The sequence below is a fragment of the Myotis myotis genome, unplaced genomic scaffold (genome assembly GCF_014108235.1).
Source record: "Myotis myotis isolate mMyoMyo1 unplaced genomic scaffold, mMyoMyo1.p scaffold_m19_p_5, whole genome shotgun sequence".
NCBI classification, from domain to species: Eukaryota; Metazoa; Chordata; class Mammalia; order Chiroptera; family Vespertilionidae; genus Myotis; species Myotis myotis.
This window is the reverse complement of record NW_023416357.1, coordinates 32,629,554-32,655,461: the sequence shown is the minus strand read 5'-3', so window position 1 is coordinate 32,655,461 and position 25,908 is coordinate 32,629,554. Positions and strand designations below refer to the sequence as shown.

The 25,908-nt window shown below is 39.2% G+C and overlaps 1 protein-coding gene across 6 annotated transcripts in view; it reads right to left on the bottom strand.

Annotated features, from left to right (window-relative positions):
- KIF2A (kinesin family member 2A) overlaps nt 1-25,908 on the bottom strand; it is a 75,150-nt gene that overhangs the window by 33,995 nt on the left and 15,247 nt on the right. The window contains exon 1 of one of the 6 annotated variants that reach the window (XM_036307784.1): nt 4,318-4,365. The exons of the other annotated variants lie outside the window; for them this stretch is intronic. The gene's annotated coding sequence lies outside the window, so the exon portion shown is untranslated. Of the gene's footprint in view, nt 1-4,317; nt 4,366-25,908 lie in introns of those variants that run through there. 6 annotated transcript variants of the gene reach the window in all.

The following is a 25,908-nucleotide window of genomic DNA, read 5'->3' as shown; positions in this document are numbered from 1 at the left end:
CTTGACCGGAATCGAACCTAGGACCCTTGCGTCCACAGGTCGACGCTCTATCCACTGGGCCAAACCAGCCAGGGCTAAATAGTTATAATTATTAAAAAGTTTCCTTACTATGTAAGTCAACAATGACTCTGTTGAACATAGAATAAAAATTCTTAAAGCAATTTTTAGTACTATACTAATGCAAAATACTTTTTACTTAAAATCATTATCATATTATACAAATTGATGATATTAATATAAATTGTTGAGGAGAAACCAAGATGGCGGCATAGGTAAACACCGGAGTTTGCTGCCTCGAACAACCACTTCAAAAATACAACTAAAAGACGGAACGGACATCATCCAGAACCACAGGAAGGCTGGCTGAGTGGAAGTTCTACAACTAGGAGGAAAGAGTAAAACATACCGAGACTCAGAGGAGGCTCATTGCTGAAGTAAAATACTAAGGTGCGGAGTGGATGTGGAGCGGGCTGGTGGCTGAGGGCGTGGTTGTTGTTTTCAATCGGGAGGGAGTCTCAGACTCTGAGCTCCAGCTCCGGGCGAGTCTCTAGGGACCCAGACTCATACGGGAGAAGCGGGACTGTCTGGCATTGCTCAGAACCCTAGGGCAGCTTTCTCTCCGTGGGGCTTGCAGCAATTACTGGGACACTGAGAAGCAGAGCCTCTTAGGGCAAGACTGAGAGCAGCCATAATTGCTAACCCCGCCCTGTTGATCCCATGGGACCCGCCCCGCCCAAGCCCTGCAGGGAGACTTTTGCTGGATAGCCTCAGGCAAAGGCTAGATTAGCACCTCCCTAGAGATCCAGGAGCCAGGAAGCCCAGAGGTCAGAGTGGGACCATCCAGTTTGCAGCTCTGTGGAACCATAAAAGACACACTCAGGGGGAAGACTCAGTGGGCACCAAAGCCCCATTGAAGCAAGTCTAGCCCCAGAGGGGTGTCTCCAGCATAGAAGTTCTCCCACTGCAGACACAGCTGATGCTCACAGCCAATTGGCCTGGAGGTCAATTCCTCACAGTGATAACTACAACAATCAAGGCTTAATTACAAGAAGACTGTGCACAAAGCCCACAAGGGGGTGCGCCAAGAGTGTCTACCTCAGGTAATTGGGACACTTAGCACAGAAAGGAACTCTATCGGCACAGAAAGGAACTCTATCGACACAGAGAAGCATAAGAAATGCCGAGACAAAGAAACAGGACACAAACGACAGAATTGGAGGAAAGCAAACTGCTGGATATAGAGTTCAAAACCACACTTTTAAGTTCTTTAAAGAACTGTCTAGAAGCCGCCGATAAACTTAATAAGGCCCTCGAAAAGACTGGTGAGACCGCCAATAAATGTAGTGAGATCTTCAAGAAATCTAATGAGACCCTCGATGTTGTGATAAAGGACCAACTAGAAATTAAGCATACACTGACTGAAATAAAGAACATTATACAGACTCCCAACAACAGACCAGAGGATCGCAAGAATCAAGTCAAAGATTTGAAATACGAAGAAACAAAAAACACCCAACCGGAAAAGCAAAATGAAAAAGAATACGAAAATACGAAAATAGTGTAAGGAGCCTCTGGGACAGCTTCAAGCGTACCAACATCAGAATTATAGGGGTGCCAGAAGAAGAGAGAGAGCAAGATATTGAAAACCTATTTGAAGAAATAATGACAGAAAACTTCCCCTACCTGATGAAAGAAATAGACTTACAAGTCCAGGAAGCGCAGAGAACCCTAAACAAAAGGAATCCAAAGAGGACCACACCAAGACACATCATAATTAAAATGCCAAGAGCAAAAGACAAAGAGAGAATCCTAAAAGCAGCAAGAGAAAGAAAATCAGTTACCTACAAGGGAGTACCCATACGACTGTCAGCTGATTTCTCAAAAGAAACTTTGCAGGCCAGAAGGGAGTGGCAAGAAATATTCAAAGTGATGCATACCAAGAACCTACAACCAAGACCACTTTATCCAGCAAAACTATCACTCAGAAGTGAAGGCAAGATAAAGAGCTTCACAGATAAGAAAAAGCTAAAGGAGTTCATCACCACCAAACCAGTATTATATGAAATGCTGAAAGGTATCCTTTAAGAAGAGGAAGAAGAAAAAGGTAAAGATACAAATTATGAACAACAAGTACACATCTATTAACAAGTGAATCTAAAAATCAAGGGAATAAATAATCTGATGAACAGTATGAACTGGCGATTGTAATAGAATCAGGGACATAGAAAGGGAATGGACTATTCTTGGGGAGGGGGGGAAAGGGGTGTGGGGTGAGGGAAGGGATTGGACAATAATCGTGCACCTATGGATGAGGACAGTGGGTGGGGAGTGAGGGCGGGGGGTGGGGTGGGAACTGGGTGGAGGGGAGTTATGGTGGGAAAAAAGAGTAACTAATGTAATAATCTGAACAATAAAGATTTAATTAAAAAAAAAATAAATTGTTGAGAAAAGAAATCAGAGTCCAAAAAGGTTGGGAAATACTAATCTAAAATGCTCTTTTTCTGCATATGGCCTACCAAAATCAATTCTACTCCTTATTTTCTCTGCTAACTCTAGTATTTACCATGTGAAGAAAGAACATATTTTATGTATTAAACTGGTTTTCCCTCTCTCTTTTTTAAAAAAAATATATTTTATTGATTTTTTAGAGAGAGGAAGGGAGAGGGATAGAGAGTTAGAAACATCGATGAGAGAGAAACATCGATCAGCTGCCTCTTGCACACCCTCTACTGGGGATGTGCCCACAACCAAGGTACATGCCCTTGACCGGAATCGAACCTGGGACCCTTGAGTCCGCAGGCCGACGCTCTATCCACTGAGCCAAACTGGTTAGGGCAGTTTTCCCTCTCTTAATAGGTGTGGATCTTATCTGTTAATAACTATGCATCTAAGTAATTATTATTATTATTTTTAATCTTCACCTGAAAATACCCTTCCCGCACCCTGCATTGCTTTCAAAGAAAATGGAAGGGAGGAAGGGAGGAAGGAGAGGAGAGAGAGAGAGAGAGAGAGAAACATGGATGTGAGAGAGGAACACTGATGTGAGAAAGACACATCGATTAATTGCCTCCCGCATACTCCCAGACATGGCCAGGAGTGAACCCACAACCAGATACAACCCTACAGCTGGAACTGAACCTGTGAGCCTTTGATGTGTGGGCAGACACTCTAACCACTGAGCATAATAGCCAGGGCCTTCGTAATTATTTTAAATTAGTACATAATATTCCATTGTTTATCATAGCTTATTTAATACCTATTGTCACTTTTAAACCTAGTTGTCCCTTGGTACCTGTAGAGTATTGGTTCCCAAATTTTGGATACCAAAATCTGTAACTTAGAAACAGTGCAAGTATTTAATGGGGAAAAAAAAAATCTATGTATAAGTGAATCCGTATAGTTATCTGTATAGTTCAAACCTATGTTGTTTAAGGGTCAACTGCATACATACATATACTAATATATATACATATATACACATACAATTATATATTTTACTTATTCCATCTGCTTTTACCGTACTCACTCATTTGATTATTAGTCAAGTATGGATAGGAACTATTACCCAGCTGCATCTTTAATATGCTATCTAATAAAGAGGGAATATGCTAATTTACCCTCATGCTGTTGCAAAGATGGCGATGCCCACAGCCAATAAGGAGGGAATATGCTAATTGACTGCCCTGCCCTCAAAGATGGAGGCGCCCACAGCCACAAGATGGCTGGCAGGGGAGGGCAGATGGGGGCGACTGGGCCAGCAGGGGTGGGCAGTCGGGGGTGACCGGGCCGGCAGGGGAGGGCAGTTGGGGGTGATTGGGCCGGCAGGGGAGCAGTTAGGCATTGATCAGGCTGGCAGGGGAGTGGTTAGGGGGTGATCAGGCTGGCAGGCAGAAGCAGTTAGGAGCAATCAGGCAGGCAGGCAGGCGAGCGGTTGGGAGCCAGCAGTCCTGGATTGTGAGAGGGATGTCCAACTGCCTGTTTAGGCTGATCCATCTCTCGAGGAGTTCCAGATTGGAGAGGGTGCAGGCTAGGCTGAAGGACACCCCGCCCCCCGCAGTGCACAAATTTCATGCACCAGGCCTCTAGTTATCTAATAAAATGCTTAACATATTATAGAATACATATCAAATTTTCATATGTATTCCCTAAATAAAGTCCTTGGAACATCTATATTTTACCTTAGGATAATTTGTATTTCTTTAAATAGCTGAAAAATACCCCTGGTATACAATACATAATATCATTAGAAAAAACAAAGCATAAAGAAACATGAACACTAATAATTTTATAAGTATTGTTAAATATGAAATTACTTACAATCAATATATTTCCTATATGGTTTCACATAAAAATCTGAAGAGTAAATATAATCCTGTTTCAAAAATTCAAGTATTGAAGATATAAATACTTTCAAGTCATATATTGGTGGTTCTTTTTCAAAAACTAAAATATATACTGGCAATATTTCAATGACAGACCAACATAATAATTTAAATAATTATATAGCATTCCATAAAAGAAATTTATTACAATTGAATTATTTCTTTACTAAGCAAAATTAAAAATTTTTTCAAATATTTGCCATTAAAATACATTACATTGAGTATCTGTACACAGGTGTGGAATGTTTCCATAAATAAAATTTCTACAAGCAGAATTAATGTGTCAAATAAATTGAAATTGATATTCTAAAACTGCCCTCCATTTACCTTCCCACCAACAATGGGACCTATTCCTCCATATCCTTATGGAAACTGAACATTAGCTTAAAATTTTTTACCAATTTTATAGGCCAGATCTTTCTTTAAACTACTTTCTAATAAGCATATATGACACGGAAGAGCTCATTTAATCTATAATGGTACATTAAATGTAATAAACATACCTATGAAGTGTATATCTCCATTTTTTAAAAATATATTTTGTTCTTATTTTTTACAGAGAAGGGAGAAGGATAGAGAGTTAGAAACATCCATGAGAGAGAAACATCAATCAGCTGCCTCTTGCATACCCTCCACCAGGGATGTGACCACAACCAAGGTACATGCCCCTTGACCAGAATCGAACCCGGGACCCTTTAGTCCACAGGCTGACACTCTATCCACTGAGCCAAACTGGCTAGGTCTATATCTCCATTTTTAAAATGAGAAAACTGAACCTCATAAGTAGCTGATCAGCATAGATTTGAACCCTGTTCAGATGCAAAAGCTGCTATTATCACTATGCTTCTCTACTTCCCTATATTAAGCTGATGACGAAGCCTATGTGAAACACCCCTGAAAAAATGTATAAACTGTAGCATAGACTCTCAAACCTCATTGTCCATCAGAAACTCCTAGGGAGCTTTTTCAAAATAAAATGATGATGCCCAAGTCTTAGCCCCAGACAATCAATTCTTGCTGATTCCTCTGCAAGCAACTTGGTGCAAGCCACCCATGCCTCGAGCCTAGATTCTCTCCCAACTTGTCAGTTTCCTTGCTTCTACCCTATGTGCCCTTATGTCTATTCTCCATAGAAAGCCTATACATTTCTAGTAAAAACTAAGTCAGATTATATTATACCCCTTTGCTCAAAACTTTCTAGTGGCCCCCCCTTCTCACACAAGAGTAAAAACCAAAGTTCTTCCAATGATCTTTTTGTGACCTATAACAAACCCCTACATGATCTGACCACTCATTTCTTCTGTGATCTCATTCATCCTTGATTGGTAATTCTCCATTTTGCTGCCTGATCCCTATCTCAAACAATACTCTCCCACTCTGTCACCCCTCAAAAGTTCTAGATAGGTCAAGGACTTAAATGTGAAAGGCAAAATGTAAATGCAAAAGAGTAGAGAGTGGTGCCATTTACTGAGGTAAGCAGACTTTAGAGGAAAGGCAGATGTTTGGAGGGAGGAAAATGATGAGCTGGAAGGTACTGGGATGACACAAAAGGGGGGGCTTTAAAAATTAAATAAATACTGCAATTTGATTTGGACAGAAATTAAGTAAATACCCAGTAGAAGTGCTATGTATTACGGATCAGTTGGGTCCTCTGGGAAGCAGATGTTGAGACAGGATAAGAGGTTTATTGTGAAAGTTAAAAGAAGGAAGAAATAGGACTGGGCATGGATGACTTTCAGATCATGATAGAGATCTGAAACCTGTGGAGGTTGTTGAAGAAAGGAGTACAGATGGTGTTTCCATGCAATTACCAACAGATATAAATGCAGGTTTGCGCAGAGAGAGCCTCAGACCTAGATACAGATGTGACAAAGTCTTGGCCAATCCAGCAAGGAGCTCCAGAGCAAAGACTGCTGATTGGAGGAGTCCCACACTGAACCAAAGAGAAATATCCTAGTACCCACAGGGTGCTCAGTCACTGGCTAAGGACTCCCAGGAAAAGCAAGACCTCAACTCAAAAGCTAAGTAGTATGTAGTGAACGCCTGGGGGAGTCAGGAGGGAAGACATCAATGGGGGGAAATGGGACATCTGTAATACTTTTAATAATAAATTATTTTTTAAAAAGCTAAGGAGCCTAAAGGTATTAACAGCTGAAGTCTGTCAGCTAAAGGCACTTCCTGGAGCTAAAGAAGTTCTCCCCTCTACCTCTCCCTCCCTCCCTCCCTCCCTCCCTTCCTTAATATTGTTTATTGATTTCAGAGAGGAAGGGAGAGGGAGAGACAGAAACATCAATAATGAGAGAGAATCATGGATCGGCTGCCTCCTGCATGCCCCCTACTGGGAATCGAGGTCGCAACCCTGGCATGTGCCCTTGACTGGAATTGAACCTGGGACCCTTCAGTCTGCAGGCCAACACTCTATCCACTAAGCCAAACTGGCTAGGGCTAAAGAAGTTCTTTCTTAAAGGGAGATCCAAGCAGTGCATCTACAGTGTTGTCATTGGATATGAAAAAGAGAAAGACTGAGTTTAATTGGTAAAGTAGAGAATGGACAGCAGAGACATGAGCTACCCTGCTGGCCACCATCACTATATAAGAGGAGCTACCACTGCTTGCATCAAGCCACACCTTTACCACCACCTCACAGCATGAGTAGTGAGGTTGAGACCCAGCAGCCACTCTCCCCCCACACCCCCACCCCCACCCCTGGCAACCTCACAACAGTAATACCCACTAGTGGGGACAAGATTACAACAAAGGTTTGGGGAAAGGTGAAATGGTTTAATATGACATTGATATAATTCCATCATTAGGAAATGACCCCAAAGAAGACTACACCAGACTACCAAAGAGATTAATCAGGAGGACATAAAGAGACTGTGGTTGAGGTTGTTGAAGAAAGGAATACAGGTAGGGGTTTTCATGCAATTACCAATAGAATTACCAAAATAACAAAAATGGGGGAGTGTATGCATATACCAAAAGGTAAGATCAACACCACCATTCCTACAGTTAAGCATCTACCACAATATCTCAATTACCTAAGGAGGGAGGGGTGACATAGTGTACTGATAACTAGGTGTGTGAGAAAAGGCAAACCAGAGGGACAAAATCTGTATTAGGACTATAGGTCACAATTTCACAGGGACCTTAAACTCCAAAAACAGCCTAGAGAAATTAGCAATGAAGAGGATAAAGAAAATCAAAGAGAGAACACATAGTATCAGCAATATTCTCAACACTGGTACCTCCACAACTTCAATTACCAATGAAGACACTCAGAAAACCTTAAGCTACAAGCAGCAGAGTTAAAAGCAGCTGGTCCACCAGTTAAGACTGAACTCTAGAAGTTTAGCAAGGCAGGACAGAGAAACTGTTGACTTATTGCCATCATGGTCCAGTTTATTCATTCAAGAAGAAATAAATATAAAATTCTGTCAATAAGAAATGAATAAAAGGTCTGGAGCTGAATGAAATCTTAGGTGATTGATTGCTTTTTGCCACTGGATCAGATTAGCAGAAATATCTGCAGTACTATGCAGCATGGAATTTTTATTATTTTTACCAAAAGATGTCTCGAAAAATTTTTTTTAAGCCCGACTTTCCCCAATATGCCTTTAAAGTTTTTAAAACCAACTGTTGTATATATGGTTCAATTAAGATATACTCAAATACCTCATTTTTAATTGTAATAAAAATTAACAATTTGATTTTTTTCCAAAAGTCAAAGAGTAAGCACCCATTAACAAAGGTGTTAAATAATAAAATAAAGAGGAACAGATCTACATGAGATTTTTTCAAAGGAAAAGATTAGTGTTAACACAGATATAATAGAAAAGGTTTGAGCTTGGACGACTGGGAAAATGATACTAATAGGAGAACATTAAGATACTTTATCCTAAGTCTCAGTTGTTAATAGGAATCATGCACAGGTGTTAGTAAGACAACTACAGATATAGAACTACATCTCAGAGACAAATCAGGATTGGACATATCTTTCCCTAGAATCTGAGACTATCTTCCCATATGGCCCTCCAAATACCACCCCATTTTTCTGGCTTGAGAAAATTCCTGTACTTCATCCTCACTAACAATGCCCTTTGATCTGATTCCCTATATACTTTATTGTGAATTATATCATAAATACTTCTACAGTAAAAAAAAAAAAAAATAATAATAATAGAACACCTGTGTATCCACTACCACCAGGTTAAAAAACAATACCTCTGCACCCCATTATGTCCCCTCCTTAAATGAATCTCCTTCCCCCTCCACCAGAAGGGTCACTACCTGTTGAGACTAGTGTCCCTAACCACTCTGTCTGCGGCCTGATCACCCCTAACCACCCTCCCCTGCCTGCTTGATCGCCCCTAACCCCTCTCCCTGCTGGCCTGATTGCCCCTAACTGCCTCTGCCTCGGCCCCCACCACCATGGCTTTGTCAGGAAGGACAGGACAACCGGAAGATGTCCAGTCAACCTGGTCTAATTAGCATATTACCCTTTTATTAGTATAATTATTCAGTGGCTTTTCTTTGCAGTTTTACCACTTATAAACGTAACACACAAAAATGTAAAGAGTTTGCCTACTTTTAGCTGACAGTACTTTAAGACTTGCACAACACTATTTTTCTTTTTTATATTGTTTAAAGTATTACATATGTCTTTTCCCCCGATTGACCCCCCCTTCCACTCCCCCCCATCCCCCACAGGACAAGCCCTTACCGCCCCAGTGTCTGTGTCCATTGGTTTTGCTAATATGCAGGCATACAAGTCTTTTGGTTGATCTATAACCCCACCCCCCACCCCCCACCTTCTCTCTGAGGTTGGTCTGTTCGGTGTTACCTTGTCTCTGGGTTTATTTTTGTTCATCAGTTTATTATATCCCACTATTGGTGTTCATTATATCCCACTATGAGTGAGATCATGTGATATTTATCTTTCTCCAACTGGCTTATTTCGCTTAGCTTAATACTCTCCAGTTCCAACCATGCCGTTGCAAATGGTAAAAGTTCCTTCTTTTTTACCGCAGCATAGTGTTCCATTGTATAGATGTACCACAGTTTTCTAATCCACTCATCTGCTGATGGGCACTTAAGCTGTTTCCGAATCTTAGCTATTGTAAACTGTGCTGCTATGCACATAGGGGTGCATATATCCTTTCTGATTGGTGTTTCTGCTTTCTTGGGATATAGTCCTAGAAATGGGATCACTGGGTCAAATGGGAGTTCCAATTTTAACTTTTTGAGGACACTCCATACTGTTTTCCACAGAGGTTGAACCAGTCTGCATTCCCATCAGCAGTGCATGAGGGTTACTTTTTCTCCACATCCTCACCAGTACTTGTCGTTCATTGATGAAAGCCATTCTGTTAGGTGTGACATGGTACCTCATTGTCGTTTTGATTTGCATCTCTTGGATGATTAGTGACTTTGAGCATGTTTTCATATGTCTCTCAGCCTTCTGTATGTCCTCTTTCGAAAAGTGTCTATTTAGGTCCTTCGCCCATTTTTTGATTGGACTGTTTATCTTCCTTTTGTTAAGTTGTATGAGTTCCCTGTAAATTTTGGAGACTAAACCTTATCTGAGATAGCAATGGCAAATATGTTTTCCCATGCAGTGGGCTTTCTTGTTGTTTTATTGATGCTTTCTTTTGCTAGGCAGAAACTTTTTATTTTGATATAGGTCCATTTGTTTATTGTCTTAGTTTCCATTGCCCTAAGACAGTGGTCGGCAAACTGCAGCTCGCGAGCCACATGCGGCTCTTTGCCCCCTGAGTGTGGCTCTTCCACAAAATACTGACTTCTGTGCATGGGCCACAAAGTTTCAATCGCACTGTACGTGCACGCCTGCACGTGGTATTTTGTGGAAGAGCCACACTCAAGGGGCCAAAGAGCCGCATGTGGCTCACGAGCCGCAGTTTGCCGACCACGGCTACAAGCTGTATCAGTAAAGATACTGCCATGACATATGTCTGATATTTTGCTGGCTATGGAGTCTTCTAAGGTTTTTATGGTTTCCCATCTTACATTTAAGTCCTTTAACCATTTTGAGTTTATTTTTGTGTATGGTGTAAGCTGACAACACTACTTTTCAAAGATGCATTTATGTTGTATATAACCATAGTTCACTCATTTTCAGTACAAATGAATATGCCAAAATTTATTCTTCTGCTGATGGACATTTGTCGTGTTTCTGCTATTTTGGAACAAAGGTGCTGTAGGTATTTTTATACATGTGAACTGATACAAATATGCAAAATTTCTCTGGAATATATAAGAGAAGAAATGTAGAGTACAAACATGTAACTTCTAATTGTGCCACAATGTTTCCTATACTAGCTGTGCCTATAATGATTTATAGTTCCACTAGCAATTACTTTGCAACCACAATATTAATATTTGTCAGTTAATAACTCATATTGTGGTTCTAATCTCTCTAACTTAATAAGGTTTTGCCTACTTTCTTTTTGTTGGTCATTCAAGCCTTTTGTGTGTTTTTGTCTTTTCTACATAACTTCTCTATGTAGTCTTGGTATTAACTTAATACCTAATTAGAAATGCAAATATTTTCTCCAAAGTTGTGGCTTATCTTTTCACTTCCTTTATGTCATCTTTTGATGACCTGAAGTTCTTAATTTTACTGAAGTCAAATATGTATTTCTCAATTCTGGCTTTTTATGTCACAAAATTCTCCCAAGACTCCGGTCATTAAGCTAGTTTCTTCTAAAGTTTTACAAAACTTTTTATATTCAAGACTGTAATCCACTGTCATTTTTATCTTTGAGAATGGTAACACAATTTCCATTTCCCCCCTCCATGGAAAACAAGTTGTTCCAGAGCCACATCCTGAAAATCCCTTCCTTCATCTATTTGCAACACTACCTGTCAAATTTCAAACATGCAAGCATAAATCTACTTCTCTATTCCTGAACCAATATTATATTGCCTTAATTATTATGGCTTTGTAATATGTCTTGCTATCTGGTAAAATGAGCCTTCCTGCCAATTTATTCATTGTAAGTTTGATATTCTTAATTTTTTGCATGTCTATATAAATTTTATAACCATCTTGTCAAGTTCCAAAAATCAAATAGCCTAAAACACACACACACACACACACACACACACACACACACACACACTCACTCACTCACTCACACTCAGGATTTTTACTGGAATTGCATTGAATTATTTTGTTTTGGATTTTTACATCATTAATCAAGAGTAATCTTGGCAAGCAGTTTTCCTTTCTCATACCAATCTTATTCTGGAATCGTTAGTGCAAAATTGGAACTGATTGAACCTTGGTTTGGTAGGAATTGGTTAAAACCATCTTGGCTTTGGGTTTTATTTCTGAAAAGATTTAATTTCCCTAATAACTATGGGATTATTGTAGTTTTCTATTCTTAACTATTTTAATAATTTAACTTTTTTTTTTTTAAGATTTACATTTGGGTCATAAAGTTCTCCATAATTATGCTGAATGCCTGGGGCATCTGTAATGACAGTCACTTTTTCATTCCTAATTTTTCAACTTTTTTTCTTGATAAATCTCACTTAAGATCTGTCAATTTTATCCTTTCCAAGATAAACACTTGGTTTCATTGAGACCTTTTATTGTGTTATTAAGTACTGAATTACTGCTCTTACTAGTATTTCTTTCAACTTAGAGATTTTGATATATTTTTAAATTCTTAAGATGGATCCCTCATCTTTATCCTTTTTTCTTCATAAGCATTTAAACTACTCATTTCTCTCCAAGAAATGCTTTAGCAGCATCTTACACATTGTGTATGTAGTACTGTTATTATTCAACTCAAACTATTTTCTAATTTCCTTTATCTCTAGGTATCCTGTTAATGATTTCTAAAATTGAGAAGCCATTTCAGGTTAAATAAAGCCACAAATAATTGTTATGACTTCTCCAGTACTCAGTGATTGTCACCCCTGTATTCCTACTTTAATTGCACTGGACTGCCTCCCTTGGAGGAAAATTTGTATAAATTTAGCTCCAGGGAGCAAAGCAGCAGCAATTTTTTTTATTGGCATCTTTGTCTTCAATGAACCTGATTTTCTGATTCTTTTTTATTTTTTCTGGTACCCCTATCATCCTACAGAGTCAAACTTTTGCAGTCTTTGCCTGATCAGCTCTACCCAGCCCTTAGTATTTCCAGTTGATTTCTGTTCCCTGGTGATATTTTGTTCTTGAGCTCAGCTATGCCTTTTTGCTTTCTTTTATGTATCTGAGGCAGATACATAAAACTTCACTGTATTATTTTAGCCAGAAGTCCAATGCATCTTTAAATCATATGTCATCTATCTATAAAAAAGCCTAATATGTAAAGTCCTCAGGAGTTTGACCAACTGGGAGTTTGTTCGATCACTAGCTATGACACATGCTGACCACCAGGGTGTGGCGCAGAACTAAGGGAGGTCCCAGCCGGCAGCCGCTAGGGACCCTACCCGTGCACGAATTTTGTGCACTGGGCCTGTAGTATTAATAGAAAATGAGAGTCAGATTTGAAAACTATAAATTCACACTATTAAATAAAATCAACACTATTGTCCAGCTGGTGTGACTTAGTGGGTGAGCGTCGACCCGTGAACTAGGAGGTCATTAATTCGATTCCTGGTCAGGGCACATGGTGGGCTTGATCCCCAGTAGGGGGTGTGCAGGAGGAAGCCAATCAATGGTTCTCATCATTTATGTTTCTATCTCTCTTCCTCCTCTCCTTTCCTCTCTGAAACCAATACAACATATTTAAAAAACACATTTAAAAATAAAAATAGGATCATCATAGGTTTCTGCTATTGAAAATAGACTTTTAAATATAATCAAACAATATGAGAACCATAGTAATTCTAAGAAAAGATTGACCATTTTAACCTAAAAATGGCAATTTCATTCGGTTCAAGTAAGAGAAATGTAAATTTCACCCCAAATTTAGATGTCAAGATAACTTAAATGTGATTTCAAGCCACCTCTGCCAGTGACCCAAAATAACAAATATATGAATTCTATATTTATGGGCTTTCTAACCTTTAAAATGAAAATGGCTACTTAAGATTGCTATTGGTGCTATTTAACTTGCCATAAAATCTCATATATTTACTGAGCTGTCAAAAACAAGTTTTACATGCTGACAATTGTCTTTTGGTCTTTGAAAACAGGATTCTATTATATGTTTCCTAGTTCACAGCTGAATTCACAGCAGCTGTGAGGCTAAGAAATGCCAGCAACCAATTAGGCTGGCATAAACCTTGTCTAGCATATAAAGTGTAACTTGGTTGCAAATGCAGAAGAGCCAAAATAAAACAGCCATGAACACTAACAACATAACATTTTGAGTATTAAAATGCTAACAAATATATATATTTTTTATTAAAAGGATAAGTGGTAGAATATTAGGAAAAATATGAAAAAGCAACAATCAATTATTTTCAGACCCTAAAAAAGGTTGCTGCTGTTTTTTACATACCTAGAATTAAAACTCCATGTTTTTTTCTATTTCTAATTACCATATAGTTGAAATATAGACGAGCACACATGGGTCAGGTCTTCCCTTAAAGAAAAACTTTTCAGTTCTTCTTGAGGTATTTTAAATTTTCTTTTGAAACTTCTAAAATAGTTAACACCTTAATAAAATTTTCAAAACCAAATCATGTATGAATAAAACAACTATAACAATTAGTAAAAACAGAACTTGAATTCTAAGATTGCTTATAATGGTGATTTCCAAACTCCTTAAGGTTGATAAAATCTGTTTTTGTTTAAAGTTTAATAAATATTAAAAGATGACAAAAATTAATGCTTTATAAATGTTATTATCTAAATATCTATTTAAAATTTGTAAGTCACTGAAGCAACGAGTAAGTCACTGATCATTTATGTGTATATAGCCATGTAATGAAAACTAATACAAAAATCCAGTTTCTATGCTAACAAATTAAAATGTATCGTTCTCAAATATATCTAAAAGCTCTAGTCACCTCAATTTTCAATCAGAATATTGTTGCATAATTTGAATGCTCTTTTTTATTGACTTTTAAAAAAAGAGTACTAAAATCTAGTTTTCTCCTTTTATGCCTTCACAAGCAAGGATTAAGGAAAAGAAACATCAATATCTATTCTCATCAGAAGACTAAAGATATAAATATTACTCTGAATTATAAACTAACATTCAGAACAAATGCTTGGCAGAATAATGTTTATTTCCAGAGGGTAAGTAAAATATATATGCTATTCCAAGTAGCTGGCAAACAAATATCTAAAAGAAGCACTTTCTTCCAAGTAAGTTCCTACTAGAAGGGTATTTTGATGAATTATTTTTTTATTTTAATTTCTTTCAATTACAGTTGACATTCAATATTACATTAGTTGCAGGTGAACAGCATAGTGGTTAGACATTTATATAACTTACAAAGTGACCCCCCCCCCCAAAAAAGTAAGTACTCACCAAACTAGATAGTTTGATAAATTATCTGAAACATACTTCAAAACTTTTGAGACTTCATATCATGTGATTGATTAAAATAAACAGGTTTTCTTTAAAATTTGAATGAAATACTAATTCTAGTAAAATAAGTCAATTGTATATTTATTTTTTAAAAAATATATTTTATTAATTTTTCACAGAGAGGAAGGGAGAGGGATAGAGAGTCAGAAACATCAATGAGAGAGAAACATCGATCAGCTGCCTCTTGCACACTTCTTACGGGGGATGTGCCCGCAACCAAGGTACATGCCCTTGGCCGGAATCGAACCCGGGACCTTTCAGTCCGCAGGCCGACGCTCTATCCACTGAGCCAAACCGGTTAGGGCTCAATTGTATATTTAGTTGTAAGAAACAAGTACCAGTGCAGAATGCAAATTCAAAAATTTGAGTGCATCTTTCCAAGTAGTCATGGCAAAACATGTTATGTTAATTAGCTTTGTTGTCTAAGGAGGTTTGTTTTAAACCTGTTTTAAACCAGATACAATTTTTTTCTTAACTTATTAAAAAGAATTCTAAAAGGACGTTCCTTTGGGAACACGAAAATATCCAATGGAAAAAAGTTAGGAAAATGGATATTGTCAAAATGCTGCTTTAAAATAGAAAGGCTAAATATGACAATCAAAAAACACTATTAAAAAAAGCACTATTTAGAAAATAAAAAACACTGCTAAATACACAGTAATATTCGTACAATTTTTCTTTCTTGCCAACTACCTCAAAGTGGTTTATAATTTAATATTTATATTTTCTCAAATGGTAAATGTCAATCTGTTCCTAGATGCCACTAACCAGTAAATGAGGACAGAAAAGAATTTGGTGATTTGTTGGAGATTATTACAGGAGATCCAAGAATTATTACAGGAGATCCAACAAAAGTCAAACTCCCAAACTCTGATATCCAGGTTTTGTTAGGTAATCTAAGCAGCGATGAAAAGAATCCTTAATGAGGACTATGAAGGTGTCACACCTTCTTCAGTAACTCTGGTGGAACAAGAAGCTGTTAGAGGAGGACATTAAGTAATGCCTCAGCTGACACTGGTAACAGTGCTGTTGCTGTTTAGTAAATCCCTAGGGAATGTTACTTTGCCAAACATAGAGACTTTTTTGTTTTAGTTTATCACATTTAAGATGTTACTGTTTATAAGTAAATTTTAGGTTGTAACATTTCCTTTCTTAGATTGTAAGCACAGAGCTGGAATTGTGACACAAAAAGAAAAAAATGAGTATGAGACAGCTAAGAATTTTCATGAAGAAAATAGAACTTAAAAATGAGACAAACTTGCCCTAGCTAGTTTGTCTCAGTGGACACAGCGGCAGTCTGTGGACTGAAGGGTCTTAAGTACGATTCCAGTCAAGGGCACATGCCCAGGTTGCGGGCTCAATCCCCAGTAAGGGGGCGTGCAGGAGGCAGCCAATCAATGATTCTTTTTTATCATTGATGTTTCTCTTTCTCTCCCTCTCCCTTCCTCTCTGAAATCAATAGAAGTATATATATTTTAAGAGACAAATTTCATTCATATTGTAAACTAGTTTTCAAATTCTTACCTCCTCTGTTCATTGTTTTGAAGTAGATCTGAAAAATTAATACTGCTCAGTTTCTTTGGGGTGACAGGGAAACTGGATCTTTTTAGGGTTTCAGCGATAATTGAATAACATTGCACACTAACAATTTAGTAGAATTATCATTTAGAAGAACTCATTGTGCAGCTATTTACAAAATTTCCATTCTAAATGTACACAAAGGTAATAAGGAAAAATGTCATAAAAGGGCTATGATCCCATTATAAAGTATTACATCACTTGTTTCTCGATATTATTCTGTGTATTTGGGGGGGCGGGGGGGAAGAGAGGATTAAAAACTGTTCAAAACCACTAGTGAAAAAGAACATAAAAACTGAATTTCTAAAATCATGGTGAGTTATATGATTAGGATTCCAGTTGAAATACTGAAAAGGGAAAAAAAAGCATTAAGAATTTCATAGTTTTAATACCACGTGCGGGCGCGCATGTACAGTGCGATTGAAACTTTAAGTCGATTTTCGGCCTGGGTGAATCTATTTTGAAGAAGTGGCTTTAGAAGAAGTGGGGGTGTTGGTTGGTCCGGTGATGGGAGGCAGCGCAGGCGGGCCGCGGGATACGCAGCGCGGGGAAGTCGCGTGCCATTCATGCACGAGTTGAGTGAGCCAGTCAGTCAGCAGTCTCCATTGTGCAGTGGTTAGTGCTAGTCGTGTCCGCAAATCACGTGCGGGTGACAAAAGTACCTACTCAAAGCATAAAGTTACCTGTATTTTTCCAACCAGCTGCAAATCCTATAGGTATTTTTCTCATCAATTTAAGAATTGTAATTCTTTTGTGCTGGTGGCTTTATTATTATAAAATGAAACTTTTTTTAGGTGCCCTGTTTGAGATGGCTACAAAGAAGAAGCAAAGGAAAACGGAAGACGAAAACCGTGAATTTAAAGTTGAATGTACCTACCTATATAGTTCAAGTTTAAGAAATTTGGCTCTCAAAAGAAATTTCAATCATTGTACTGTTTATATTTGGCTCTGTTGACTAATGAGTTTGCCGACCACTGCCCTAGGTAACAGGAGATCTGAAATGTATCTTTATTCACTGGTTGAGAAATAAGTTCCGAGAACTGCCTTTTACAGATGTTCTGCTAGATATATTAATGTGATGCTATCTAACTGCTCCCTGGCTTAAATTCTTATTTACTCAAAAGGGAATTCCAAAGCAATACAGCTGCACTGTGTGATCCTTTCATAGCTGTATGTAGTTATCTTCTCGTATGTTAAATACATCCTAAAAAAGAGATAAGGATCTTTTAGAATGTTTTTCAACAGCAGTATCCCACACAATGTAGTCTTGTATATGTATTTACAAAATTTAAACACAACTCAGAAAGCTGAAAAGAAAAACATTATAAAAATGTTTGGCCATTCTAGTTGGTTTTCAGCTACCCTTCTAATACCCTAGGGCAGTGGTCGGCAAACTGTGGCTCGTGAGCCACATGCGGCTCTTTGGCCCCTTGAGTGTGGCTCTTCCACAAAATACCACATGCGGGTGCGCATGTACAGTGTAATTGAAACTTCATGGCCCATGCGCAGAAGTCGGTATTTTGTGGAAGAGCCACACTCAAGAGGCCAAAGAGCCGCATGTGGCTCGTTTGCCGACCACTGCCCTAGGGAATTTTAGGCCTGAATTTAGGTGACTGGATGCAATAAATGTTTAGTAAAAGTTGCTGATGTAGTACTGATACCAAGCAGACTAATAACATAGAATCTTAAAAAGAAAAACACAAAACAACACATCTCACTGATAAAGAGGCTAGAAGCCTACCTTTCCTGTCTTCCAGGGTAATGAGACAGAATGTTTCCCTGGAAACCTTAAAGGATGTTATAAACACATCATAAGTGATTTTCAAATACACATATTCTAAAAAAGTATCTTGTCACCAGAAAAGAAAGGAGAAATGACTAAGCAAGATAGTAATGATACTTACTAGTACACGTAAACATTAAAAATAAAACTGCTACAGGCATAGATAAAATCTTAATTGAAAAACTATATATAGATAGTATTAAGGCAATGAAAGTGAATGTGATCACCAAGAGAATGAAGGTGGAAGTCCTGGTTTACAATGTACAGAGGTCAGGGAGATAATGAGTTACCAGCACAGATAAAGAAGTTGCCAGAGAAAGAGAAAAATCAGGAGAGGCAGAGTCCTAGAAGCCAAGCAAAGAAGTTATTTCAAGGAAGAGAGCGTGACTTAACTCTGTTAAATGTTATTTACAGATCAAGTAAAATTTAAGAGCAATGCCTAAAAGGGAAAGTGGAATCAAGGATTTTTGTTTTATTTTGATTAGTTGAAAAAAATAATAGCGTTCCCGTATGTTGATGAAAGTGATTCAATAAAGAACATACTGACGAAGGAGCACAAAGACAGAACAAATGAAGTGGTAACTTTGGGCAGGTGAAAGGCGACAAAATCTAGTGTACAAGCGGAGACAATTGACCTAAAATAGGAACAGAGTTTATCCATGCCAAAGTAAGAAAGGCTGAATTACAGATGCAGATACTGGTACTTGGGTAGATGTGGTAGACTTGTAGAAGTTCTCTTCTGATTGCTTTTATTTCTCAGTGCTAAAATGACAAGCAAGGTCGTTTGCTGAGTGAACAAATAAACAAAGAATTTTGTGACAACAGTCAGCTAGGAAAAAGTGAATGGGCCAAAGATATGACTGCCCATTCAAGGAAAGTAGCCATGAATTTAAATTATGATTAGCCAACATAATTATACACCCACCCCACTCCAATCAATTTTAAACAATCAAGAAAGGGTGAGAAGGTTTATAATACATTAAGGAGTGATTTTATAAAATATGCTAGTGGCCCAGTGCACGAAATTCGTGCACATTAAAAGGGGATTAGAGGAAATGTTTTTTTAATATATTTTATTGATTTTTTACAGAGATGAAGGGAGAAGGATAGAGAGTTAGAAACATCGATGAGAGAGAAACTTCGATCAGCTGCCTCTTGCACACCTCCTACTGGGGATGTGCCCACAACCAAAGTACATGCCCTTGACCGGAATCGAACCTGGGACCTTCCAGTCCGCAGGCCGACACTCTATCCACTGAACCAAACCAGTCAGGGCTAGAGGAAATACTTTAATATTGCTATTTGCCCTTTCCCTATAATAGAAGTGTTAGAGATGAAAGAAAATTAGTAAAATGTATATGAAAATCTCCCTCCTGTCAGAGTCTGGGGCGTGCTGCGGGACCCAGAGTCAAGTCCCCGCCCACCTGCACATGCTTCGAAATCTCAGGAGACCCAGACCTGGCCAGCCCCCACCCGAATTGGGTGAGACCCAGACCCAGCTGGCCCCACTCCCATCAAGCCCGACCAAGCAGGGGGCGCAACCTCAGGTACCCCGGCCTGGCACCAGGTGGGGGGCACAGCTTCAGGTCCCCCATCAAGCCCTGCCAGGCGGAGGGTGCAGCTTCAGTTCCTGCAGCCCTGGCGTGAGGGTGTGAAGACCATTGCATATTAGCTCTTTATTATATAGGATAAGAGGAAGGAGTTTTGCCAATCAAGAAAGGAGCAAGGTAGTAGAGAAAGTATACAAGCGAGGTTTTATAAGGAAGCAAGTGAGGCTATGAGGGGGAGTAAGTAACAATAAAAAGTAGTAGGATTATAAATCCTGATGAAGTCAAAAGATTAGTGGAATCGGGGTACAAGAAGAAATATGCTGGAAACATAGAGTGGTGACTGAAAAATGAGATGCTTAAAACAGATAATGGAGACACCACATGGAGATATCAGGATATAGTGAGCTAAGGCCAAGTTGCAGCAAGATCACTGAAAGAAAGGAAGGAAAGAAGTTCAAAGTTCTAAAAGGTCAAGGGACTGAAAGGGTCATCTATACATGAATGTTGCAATTACCAAGAAATATGATAGGAATAGAGTAGGAGACAATAATGGTGAGCCAGGAGTTCTTTATATATTTTGGATATTAACCACTCATCAGATGTATTATTTGCAAATATTTTCTCCCATTTGGTAGGCTGCCTTTTCACTTTGCTGATGGTTTTCTTTGCTGTGTAGAAGCTTTTTAGTTTGATGTAGCCCCACTTGTTTACTTTTGCTTTTGTTGCCTATACAGGGTGAATTTTATGTGAATTATACCTCAATTAAAAAAAAAATAGGTCACAGTAACTAGGGAGAACACAGGGAAATAGAAAAGGACCAAAGACAGAACTCTGGGAAACACTAACATTTAAGAGGTAGACAAGGAACAAGAATTTAGGAGATTAAGAATAGTTCAAGAAATAGAAGAGGAACCAAGATGGCAGCATAGGTTAACGCCGGAGTTTGCTGCCTTGAACAACTACTTCAAAAGTGAAACTAAAAAACTGAACGGACATCACCCAGAACCACAGGAACGCTGGCTGAGTGGAAGTCCTACAACTAGGAGGAAAGAGAAACGCATACGGACACTCAGAGGAGGCGCAGTGCTGAAGTCAAATTCTGAGGTGTGGAGTGCGCGGAGCGGGCTGGCGGCAGAGGGCGCGGTTGGCGTTTTCAATCGGGAGGGAGTCGCAGACTCTGAGCTCCAGATACAGGCGAGTCTTTAGGGACCCAGACTCAAACGGGAGAAGCGGGACTGTCTGGCTTCGGTCAGAGCGAGTGCAGCTTTCTCTCCAAGGTTTGCAGCGGGTGCTGGGACTCAGAGAGGCAGAGCCCCTGGGGACAGGACTGAGAGCCGCCATAACTGCTCTCTCTGGCCCACCCTGTTGATCCTGTGCGACCCGCCCCGCCCAAGCCCTGCACACAGGCATTTGCCGGATAGCCTCAGGCAAAGGCTAGATTAGCACCTCCCTAGAGGACAGAAGTTGTCTCATTGCAGACACAGCTGATTCTCATAGCCACTTGGCCTGGAGGTCAAACCCTCCCTGGTATTAGCTACAACAATCAAGGTTTAACTATAAGATTGCGCACAAAGACCACTAGGGGGTGCACCAAGGAAGCATAACAAAATGCGGAGACAAAGAAACAGGACAAAATTGTCAATGGAAGATATAGAGTTCAGAACCACACTTTTAAGGTCTCTCAAGAACTGTTTAGAAGCCGCCGATAAACTTAATGAGATCTACAAGAAAACTAATGAGACCCTCGATCTTATATTGGGGAACCAACTAGAAATTAAGCATACACGGACTGAAATAACGAATATTATACAGACTCCCGACAGCAGACCAGAGGAGCACAAGAATCAAGTCAATGATTTGAAATGCGAGGAAGCAAAAAACACCCAACCGGAAAAGCAAAATGAAAAGAGAATCCAAAAATGTGAGGATAGTGTAAGGAGCCTCTGGGACAGCTTCAAGCGTACCAACATCAGAATTATAGGGGTGCCAGAAGATGAGAGAGAGCAAGATATTGAAAACCTATTTGAAGAAATCATGACAGAAAACTTCCCCCACCTGGTGAAAGAAATGGACTTACAGGTCCAAGAAGCGCGGAGAACCCCAAACAAAAGGAATCCAAAGAGGACCACACCAAGACACATCATAATTAAAATGCCAAGAGCAAAAGATAAAGAGAGAATCTTAAAAACAGCAAGAGAAAGAAACTCAGTTACCTACAAGGGAATACCCATACGACTGTCAGCTGATTTCTCAACAGAAACTTTGCAGGCCAGAAGGGAGTGGCAAGAAATAGTCAAAGTGATGAATACCAAGAACCTACAACCAAGATTACTTTATCCAGCAAAGCTATCATTCAGAATTGAAGGTCAGATAAAGAGCTTCACAGATAAGGAAAAGCTAAAGGAGTTCATCACCACCAAACCAGGATTATATGAAATGCTGAAAGGTATCCTTTAAGAAGAGGAAGAGGAAGAAAAAGGTAAAGATACAAATTATGAACAACAAATACACATCTATCAACAAGTGAACCTGAAAATCAAGTGAATAATCTGATGAACAGAATGAACTGGTGATTATAATAGAATCAGGGGCATAGAAAGGGAATGGACTGACTATTCTTGCGGGGGAAAGGGGTGTGGGAGATGCGGGAAGAGACTGGACAAAAATCGTGCACCTATGGATGAGGACAGTGGGTGGGGAGTGAGGGCGGAAGGTGGGGCGGGAACTGGGAGGAGGGGAGTTATGGGGGGGGGGAAAAAGAGGAACAAATGTAATAATCTGAACAATAAAGATTTAAAAAAAAAAAAAAAGAATAGTTCAAGAAATAGGATGAGACCTCAAAAAACAAGGTACATCAAGTCCAAGGAAACAGTTTTTAAAAGTAGGAGATAGACAAAAAGTACTGTATTTGACAAAAGAAAAGAAAAGAAAAGAAAAGAAAAATATTCACCTTTACTAGTAATAGTGCAAATTTAAAAAACAATTCATCATTTCTGCCTATGAAAAAGTTTTTTTAAAAAACAACTTTATTGAGATATAATGTATGTAACATACAATTTATCCATTTAAAGGATACAATTTAATGATTTTTAGTATATTCACAGATATTTGCAACCATCACCACAGGCATTTTTATATCACCTCAAAAAGATGCCCCATTATCCTTTAGCTATCACTCCCTGATTCATGCCAACCCCCACCCCCATTTTAAGCAATCACTAATCTATGTTCTGTCTCTAGATTTACCAATTCTTCTTTTTTTAAAACATGTTTTTATTGATTTCAAAGAGGAAGAAAGAGGGAGAGACAGAAACATCAATGATGAAAGAGAATTGATAGGTCACCTCCTGCATGCTCCCTACCTGGGATCAAGCCCACAACCTGGGCCTGTGCCCCTACTGGGAATTGAACTGTGACCTCCCAATTCATAGGCCAATGCTCAACCACTGAGCAACACCAGCTGGGCTGAAAAGGTCTTTAAAAGCCTAAATTGTTAAAGATGTGGGATCTGGGTAATATATTCATTGCTGGTGGTAAGTTCACCATTCATTCATTCACTATTCAATGAATGCTTGCCATGTGCCAGGCACCATATTAAAAGCTAGATTTATATATAAAGAACCAAACAGATCTAGTCTATGCCTTCAAAAATCTATAATAATAAAAGCGTAATATGCTAATTAGACCAAACAGCTGAATGACATCCGGATGTCATTCCAGATGTCCTTCCAGGTGACCTTCTGGATGAAGCTGCAGCAGTGGGGGCAAGGCAGAGGCGGCTGCCATAGCGGGGGGTGGGGGGGCGAGGCAGAGGCAGTTAGGGGTGATCAGGCAGGCAGGAGAGTGGTTAGGGGCAATCAGGCAGGCAGGCAGAGGGGTTAGGGGCTATCAGGCAGGCAGGCAAGCAGTTAGGAGCCAGTGGTCCCGGATTGTGAGAGGGTGCAGGCCAGGCTGAGGTTCCCCGCCCCCCTGTGCACAAATTTTGTGCACTGAGCCTCTAGTATAAAATAAAATAAGACATAAGTGTATACAGTTGATCCCCAACTTACATTGGTCTGATTTAGATTTTTATTTTTAACTTTATGATGGTGTGAAAGCGATTCACATTAAGTATAAATGTACTTTGAATTTTGATCTTTTCCTGGTCTAGCAATGTGCAGTATGATATTCTCTCATGAGGCTGGGCAGTGGCAGTGACCACAGCTGTCAGTCATATGGCCAGTGTTTTCTGAATATTGTGTTTTGTGCTTTTGCATGTCATCATGTATATAACACACTGTCTGTGTCTTCTGCTTCTGCTGAGTAGAGAAAGGCAATTACAGATGCCTTTTGACTTTTGATGGGGTTGCATCCCAATAAATGTTCTGAGCACATTTAAGGTAAGCTAGGTTAAGCTATGATGTTCGGTAGGTTATCTCTATTATAAAAACCCTGTGGTTGGGTTTTTATAGGCACCTGCTGAACGTCATATGATTTCTTCACGGGAACAAGTGTTGCATATGATTTCTTCATGGGAACAAGTGTTGCTCTGTTCAATTCTCCTCTTCCAATGAAGGTCAATTTAAGTGCTCCCGAGAAGGAAAGGTTAGGGCAGGAAACTATTCTTATCTCTGTCCACAACTGTCTTCAAGGTGGGAGGGGCTGCGTGCGCGGCGAGGCGCACCAGGTCTGGGTCTCGCTCGATTTCGTGCGGTGGGCCTCTAGTGTATTTTAAGTCTAAATGCATTTTAGACTTACAATATTTTCAACTTACAATGGGTTTACTGGGCTATAACATCATCCTAAATTGAGGAGCATCTGTACTTACAAAGTGTGACAACATTTATTAAGGAAATGTAGTGTACTAAAAGAGAGTAAGAGGAGAGATCAAATTTTGATATGAGAGCCAGGAAAGACTCCTCTGAACAAGAGCAGAAATAATACTGAAGCTGAGAACTAAGTGCAAAAATGTAGTCAGGGAGAGTGGGCAAGAAGAGAGTTTTAGGTGAAGGGCACAATTTGTGTGAAAGCTCTTAAGTGGGAAAGTCACTAAAAAAACAAAAAGGGGGGGGTGGCAGGCAGTGAGCCCTAGTTGAGTGGCTCAGTTGAAGCATCGTCCCGTGCACCAAAAGACTGCAAGTTCTGTTCCTTGTATATGGGAGTCTCTCCCCTCCTCCTCCTCTCTCTTGCTCTAAAAATTAACAAACATACACTTGGGTTAAAACTAAAACAAAAACAAAAGGTCAGCAAGGCCTGGGAGCAAGAGGGTAAGTGTGTAAGATGAGACAGTAAAGGCAAGAACCTGTTCATATAAAGCATTGAAAGGTCATGTTAGGAATTATCTGTTCCACTCTGGCTGGTGTGGCTTGGTTGGTTGGGCATTGTCCTGCCCACAAAAAGGTTGCCGGTTAAATCCTTGGTAAGGGTACAAGGTCAGGGCATATCTCGGGTTGCAGGCTCGATCCCAAGCAGGAGGCAACCAATCGATGTTTTTCTCCCTCCCTCCCTCTCTCTAAAAATCAATTTAAAAAAGTTATCTGTTCTATGTCCTCCAAAATCTTGATACACTGATAATCTCCCCTTGTTCTTTATTTTAAGTCTCTTCTCATTCCTCTGGCTTTCTCTCTTCAACTACAAATATGCTGATTTGATTTATTTCCATTAATCAAAGAACAAATTATTGGGTGGCATAGTGTGTACCTTCCGCTTCCTCTATAAAAATGAAAACTTCATACAGACACAAATTTTTGGTCTGTTTTTCTGTGTTGTTTTTTTTTCCCCCCCTGCTGTATCCTCAATACCTAGTGCACTGCCTAAAGTACTCAAACTAAAGTACTCAAAACATATTGGTTGAATGAACACAAACACAATACACATATAGTACTCTTATCCAATCACCCTTCCAATAAAAGGCCAGTATTTTAAATAATTTCCTAGAAATTAAGGAAATACAGAACAGTTAAAGAACAGAGAAGTAACTGGCTTTAAGAGATTAAGTGAATCAATTCTGGCCTCAATAACAAAGGAATCTTCTTAAGTGAGTTAACCAACTACAAAATGATAGAAATATAGGGAAATAATCATTAGCATAATTTAACTGTGTTCAGAGTTTAAGAAAT